This window comes from Mustela nigripes, chromosome 10, assembly GCF_022355385.1.
Source record: "Mustela nigripes isolate SB6536 chromosome 10, MUSNIG.SB6536, whole genome shotgun sequence".
NCBI classification, from domain to species: domain Eukaryota; kingdom Metazoa; phylum Chordata; class Mammalia; order Carnivora; family Mustelidae; genus Mustela; species Mustela nigripes.
In genome coordinates, this window is record NC_081566.1 from 66,539,361 (window position 1) to 66,546,455 (window position 7,095).

Consider the following 7,095-nt stretch of genomic DNA (forward strand, 5'->3'; position numbering starts at 1 on the left):
GCAGATTTGGGCAGATCTGACCTCATTATAATTAAAAACATGCCCACAATGCATGACAGCACAGGCCGGGTTGCAAGCTGAGAGACAGACTGGAGAAAAGGTTTGTGTGCAGGAGGCAGATGGGTGCGCACCAGACCCCCACCTTGGCCACTCAGGGCACCGGGACCGCGGGGGAGACCGGCAGGGGGGCCGAGGTGAAACCCTGATGGAGAGTCTGTTGCAGAACTGGCAAGACCGCCAGAGCTCCCTCTCGCTCCCTAGCGGGGGCCTTGGGCTTTGGCCCCTGGTCTAGGGTCACCAGATCCAGCAGAGGCGAGAGCACCCGTTCGGAGGTTGGAAAGATACAGGGAGAGCTTCTGTTCTGAACAGGAAGACGCCTCGGCCCTCTCGCCCTGCTGGACTTCCAGCAAGCTAGCAACCAGGGTTGTACCTCCAGGCAGGAAACCGGAAGATTCTTCACTGGGGGAATCTGAACAGGCTTAAGAGAGGGGAAAGAATCCAAAGATACCGACACCAAGGGTTCTCCAGATCACCCTCTGAGGTTCTCAGTCTCAGGTGCACATTAGGTCTCTAGGGACCTTTTGAAATTTCACAGCTCTGTCCCCTTTTCGGTGCTGGTTTTCTGTGCCTTGCTCCTTTGGGCTTGACATGGGACCAAGGCTTTTCTGCATTTTATCAGTTATTTCAAAGGACCAACTCGCACCCTTACGGAGTCCGCTGCGAACCTGTGCTGTCTCGTTGTGCTTGCATGTCGCGCTGCTTCTCCTCTGCCGTTTGTTCGTCTCTAACCTCCTAAGACGGATGCTGACGTCGCGATCTTCAGCCTTTCTTGTCTCCTACTGTGTATATTGTGATACACACACGTGGCTCATATTCTGTACTTTCATGGACACGAGACCAATTTTTAAGGTCACAAATTTTCCCTCAAGCAGAGCTTTTCCTGCCTCCTACGAGCTTAGGTATTTTCAACATAGTTAGTTCAAAATACGCGATCCTCTCCGCTGTGACCGGATCACTCCGCCACATGTTCACACACGTGTCGGTCGACTTCTGAACATTTGGGGTATCTTAGTTTGTTGTTTGTTGCTGATTACTAAACTAATTCTTCTGCGGCCAGAGGATATTCTTGGTTTGATCTCAGTCACTCAACAGTGGCTGAGTTGCTTTATGGTCTAACATGTAGCCAACTCTGGTGAATGTTCTAGAATGTTCTAGTACTTGAAACACTTACCTGCTGTGCCTGGTCTTCAGTCCTCCGGTGAAGGAGAGGCTGGAGTCTCCCACCTCGATGAGCCACTTCTCTCTTTCTCCCGTTACTATCACTGTTACTGTCTTCTATACTCTGATGGTTTGTTCTTAGGTATTTACGAATTTTATACTGTTACAACTTCTTAATGAACTGACCTCATCATCATTATGAAATATTCCTCTTCAGGGGTGCCTGGGCGGCTCAGTTGGTGAAACATCTTTCTTTGGCTCAGGCTGTAACCTTAGGGTCCTGGGATCCAGCCCCGCATGGGGCTCTCTGCTCAGCAGGGAGCCTGCTTCTCCCTCTGCCTCCTGCTCCCTCTGCTTGTGCTCTCTCTCTAGCTCTGTAGAATAAATAAATAAAATCTTCAAAAAAAAGGAATATTCCTCTTCATTTTCTTCTATCTTGCTCTTGACATTAGAATCTCCTTTATGCAATATTAGTGTTACTATATTTATTTCATATATGCTAATCAACAGTTAAACCCATTTATTACTAGTATCCTTCATGGCACTGTTCAGTTCTAGAGTTTCTATTTGGTTCTTTTTTACAATCTCCTGTTCTCTCCTGAAATTGTCCGTCTTATCATTTAATTTCCGGAACACAAGAATTAGTTATTGTAAGTCTGCGTGTGTTGACTCTAGGAACTGCCTCTCCTGCGGGGCTCTCTCTTTATCGGCTTCTCTCCAAGGTTTGGGTAACCAGGTGCCACTGTTCTCTAGGTCAGTTTTTCATTAAGTGCTGGACCTAATGGGCAAAAAAGGTTAGAGATCATTTGAAGCATTGGACTGTGTTCACCCAGAGAAGATTTACGGTTGTTTACAGAAGGGGTTAAGGTAGGGACAAACCACCTGAATAAGCCTAAGATTGAGGGCCGCCTGGGTGGCTCAGTCGGTCAAGCGTCTGCCTTCGGCTCAGGTCAGATCCCAGGGTCCTAGGATTGAGCCCCGCATGGGGCTCCCTGCTCCGTGGGGAGCCTGCTTCCTCCTCTGCAGCTCGCCCTGCTCATGTTCTCTCTCTTGCTGTCTCTCTGTCAAATAAATAAATAAATATCTTTAAAGATAAAATAAACCTAAGATTGGGAGACTCAAGCTGGATTTGTCTTTGTGAGGGGAGGCTGTTTTGGCTCACTGTTCCTCCTGGGGTCCAACAGGAACCCTGGGATGCTTATCAGGACCCCTTCTCACCGAGGAGCCCTGGACTCCAGGTACCACCTCCCTGTGAAACTTCCAGAAGCTCTTCTCAGCTTCTCAGCTTCAACGCTGGAATCGGCTCACGTGGGGCCAAGCGTCGGTCTCCCTCCAGGGGACTCCCTCTCCTGCAGCATCTTGGCCGCACGGGCTCTGCTGTCTTGGTAGTTTTCCATGCTTTCAGACAGACCTAGAAATCCTTCACCCACCCTTTTAATTGTGCTTGACCTGATACACTCTGGTTTGAAATAGGTTTGCTGGGTTTATCTACTCTCATCTACTTCAGTGAGTCTGAGAAAGGAAGCCCTTAAGGGCACCCAGAGGTATTTCTCGAACTTTCTCTCAAATGAAAAATTCTGCCAGTAATACCTCTGAGAACCCTCAGAAAATAAGAGAACACTCTGATCTGGCTCTCTCAGATGTCTTAACATATTTAGTAACGTTCCTGGAGGGCTGCTGAGAAAGGCCGTTTCAAAGGCTTTTCTTTGCCTTCATTTGGTCTCTCCCAAACGACCAGAGCGAGAATGTCCGCGCCCGTGCACACTCCCGCAGCCGGCAGCCGGCTTTCTCTACGCCTACCGACTCCCAACGCTAGGGGTTCGAACTCATGTTTATCCAACCTCAGATGACAGAAAAGAGTCACAAAAGTAAAACCACATTTACAGGAGCGCACATGAAGGGAATCCTCATTCGGTGAGAAATCACCATTTCTCTTTTTTTTATTTATTTGACAGAGAGAGAGAGATCACAAGTAGGCAGAGCAGCAGGCAGAGAGAGAGGGAAGCAGGCTCCCGCTGAGCAGAGAGCCCGATGCGGGGCTCGATCCCAGGACCCTGGGATCATGACCTGAGCCGAAGGCAGAGGCTTTAACCCACTGAGCCACCCAGGCGCCCCTATTACCGCATCTCTTAAGGGGTTGGTGGTTTTCCCCGTAACTGTGTCTCCGCAACGCTGCTCCGTCTTTTGAGAACAGTCTCCCTCTTCAGCTTTCTTCATGACTCCCCCTCAGCCTCTTGGCCTCCGCATTCTCCAGAACCCATACCCTGGGCTGCAGCCACTGGTCCCCGGCTGGGACCGTGCCGGCACAGACTCCAACCGCACTCATGCAGGCACACCCGACCTCCTCCTCCTGCCAGCACCTTTCCTGTCCCCCGCCCCGTGCCACCCCACTGATGCAGAGTCATCAGATGCCAACGGACACACATGTACATGGACCCACAGACAACACAGGAGGGCGGGGCAGCTGACCCTCACGACAGAAGGAAAATAGGAGTCTGCAGCGAGGTTCCTCTGCTTCTTACCCAAGAGAGTTTACTGAGTGATTGAAGGTGTCTTTAAAGTACTCCCCAGGCAGACTTTCCTGAGACAGACTTCACATGGCTGCTTGGAGGCTGGTCCCGCGAGGCTGAGTCATCCCCGTGGCACTAAGTGGAGCTGGTCTGTGAGCGCACCTCACCGGCTTGACTTCCTTCCCTGTCCGAGAACCCAAACGGACGTCTGAGGATGAGAGATTTGTGGTGTTCAAAACAAAAGACAGAAACGAACAATCGGACCACAGTCCTGTACTCGTCAGAAGGCGAGCACCGGCCCGAGAGCATCAGCCCTGCGTCTGGAGACTTTAGACCTTGTTCAACTAAGATACACGGTAACTTTCAAATATAGCCCCCAAAAAAAGACACGGCATGATTCCAGATCTTAAGAAAGAAAAACACAGAATAGGAAAAAAGTTTCAAAAAGAACTCAGGGGCGCCTGGGGGGCTCAGTCGGTTAAGCACTGTGCTCTTGATTTCCGCTCTGGTCGTGACCTCAGTGTTGTGAGACTGAGTCCCACGTCAGGCTCTACACCCAGCGAGGAACATACTTGAGCTTCTCTCCCTCTGCTCCCCCTCCATGCTCTCTCTCTAAAATAAATAAAGTTTAAAAAAAAGAATTCAGTTAATCCAAAAATACTAATGCAAGAAAGAAAAAAAGCCAAAAACAAAATACATGGCACAAATAGAAATAAAAAAGGAAAATAGAATCAAAGACTAAATACATCAAGAATTACAATAAATATATGTGAACCAAAAGTTGAAAGTTACAAAACATAGAGTGTCAGGTAAGATTTTTCAAAAATCTAGCAATCTACGTAGGTACATCTAAAGCAAAAGAACTTAGAAAGGTTGAAAATAACAGCACCAAAACGGTATTCCAAGCAAATTTTCACTAGAAGAAAGTTGGTTTGGCCATATTAAGATGAGATAATATAAGACTTAAGATAAAGAGCATTAAAGAATTCAAAAGAGATAACTGTGTATTGACATAAGATTTAATTATCCCAAAATCATAACACAATTCTAAATATATAGGCACCTAATGAAATACGTTCAAAATATAGAGTATAAATTGATAAAAAGTACAAGCAGAGGAGCGCCTGGGTGGCTCAGTGAGTTAAGCCTCTGCCTTCAGCTCGGGTCATGGTCTCAGGGTCCTGAGATCGAGTCCCGCATCGGGCTCTCTGCTCGGCAGGGAGCCTGCTTCCTCCTCTCTCTCTGCCTACTTGTGATCTGTCAAATAAAATCTTAAAAAAAAAAAAAAAAAAAAAAACCACACCGCGTGGGACAGACTGCGCTGCCCCACATCTTTAAAAAAAAAAAAAAAAAAAAGAAAAAGTACAAGCAGAAACCGACAAATCTACCACCTTTATCTGTGGCTGGTGAGCCAAGCAGACACAACTTAACAAATTTCAAAGAAGAGTATTACAAAAACTACATTCTGACCACAATGCAACTAGATAGAGTTAATTTAAAATTCCTAGAGATTGGGGTGCCTGGGTGGCTGTTTGTCAAGCATCTGCCTTCAGCTCAGGTCATGATCCTAAGAGCCTGGGATGAGCCCTACGTCAGGCTCTCTGCTCAGCAGGGAGTCTGCTTCTCCCTCTGCCTCTGCCCACCCCCCCATTTGCACACGAGTGCTCTCTCTCTGTCAAATAAATAAAATCTTTAAAAATAAGAAAAAATAAAATTTCCATAGATTTTGAAATTAAATAACATGCTTTTTAAATAATTTATGAGTCAAAGAAGAAACTATAATAAAAACTTACATTTTATGATTTAATGATAATGAAAACAGTATCTGTCAAAACTTGTGGGATGGGTGCCTGGTTGGCTCAGGTGGCAGAGCCCATGGTCATGAGTTCAAGCCCCATGCTGGGCACAGAGCATATTTAAACAAAGAAACAAAAACAAGAAAATGAAAAAACCACAAGGGATATGAAAAGTAGTGCTCCAAGGGAATCTTATTGCCTTAAATGCTTTTTATATAAGGGGAAAAGACTAAAAATTAATCAACTAAGCACAAAAACTAAGCAGAAAACAAACAATAAACTCAAAGAAAGTGGAAGGAAGAGATAATTGTAAGGACAGAAACAGAAATAGAAAATGAAATAGAAAACCAAGATACGATAGAAAAAATCAACAAAGCCAAAAGTTGGTTCTGTGAAAAGGCCAATAAAAATAACCTCCACAATGATTTATCTAAGAAAAGAAATAACAGAAGATATGGATGAATAATTCATCAGTCCGCTTTCACTATAATGCACTGTGGCAACTGACAAAATCCCAAATCTCATTTATTTTTTGCTACTGCATATTTCAACTACAGACCTATTGTCAGACGTTCCTCCACGCGTCCTCTCCGTCCTGGGACTTCCCAGGCACAGACATGCCATCTTTGTGGGAGAGAGAAAGATCCAGAGGGCCAGGGCAATCACACAGGATATCTTTTCAGGTTTCTGCTCCCATAGATGCCGTCTGGACTCCAGTGACTGCTGGCTGGGCGGGTACATGAGGGGCCCCTCACACGACCGTAGGTGGGGATGTCTGGTCCTCTTCCAAGAAGGGGAGCCGGTATTGAGGGAACAGTAACACCATCTACTACAAGCAATGCTGTAAGTGAAAGAGAAGAAATTAACTGCAAACACAGGAGAGACCAGAAGACAGCACTCCCAACGACGACATGCCAATAAACGTTCAACTTAGACGAAATGGGAAAATTCCTAGAAATACTACTACTTAAACCACTTCAAGGAGAAATAAGGTACCTAAGCACTCACAGACGTATTAACAGAATTACAGCTTATTGTGAGATCTGCGCCCGGGGCGCTCACAGGGCTCAGCCGCCCCCGGGGCAGCTCTTGAGCTTGTGCTGGAGCTCCAGTCTGGGCTCAGAGTTTACTTTAACAATAAAAATAAATACAAAATATTAAAAAAAAAAAAAAAAAGGGATGCCTGGGTGGCTCAGTTGGTTGGACAGCTGCCTTCGGCTCAGGTCATGGTCTCGGAGTCCCGGGATCGAGTCCCGCATGGGGCTCCCAGCTCCACGGGGAGTCTGCTTCTTCCTCTGACCTTCTCCTCGCTCATGCTCTCTCACTGTCTTTCTCTCAAATAAATAAATAAAATATCTAAAAATAAATAAATAAATAAAATAAATAAATACATGTCTTCCCACGAAGATAACGCCCATCCCTTACGGTTTTATACGTGAATGCTACCGAAAGTTGAAGGGAGAAAACATTCCCATCTTATTCAAATTCTCCCAGAGAACATATAAATAGAACACTCCTTGTATCATTCCTTGAGCCTTAAAACACAGATGAAGGCAAAATGAGAAAGGGAA

The 7,095-nt window shown here is 46.0% G+C and overlaps 1 long non-coding RNA gene across 1 annotated transcript; it reads right to left on the reverse strand.

Moving 5' to 3' along the window:
* Window positions 1–1,723: 1,723 nt before the first annotated feature.
* On the reverse strand, window positions 1,724–6,685 carry LOC132025928 (uncharacterized). The gene is made up of 4 exons (XR_009406736.1): window positions 6,084–6,685; window positions 3,741–3,936; window positions 2,101–2,279; window positions 1,724–1,996 (listed from the first exon to the last, which is right to left on the reverse strand). It is a non-coding gene; the product is annotated as an uncharacterized LOC132025928 (long non-coding RNA).
* Between the last annotated feature and the right edge of the window lie 410 nt (window positions 6,686–7,095).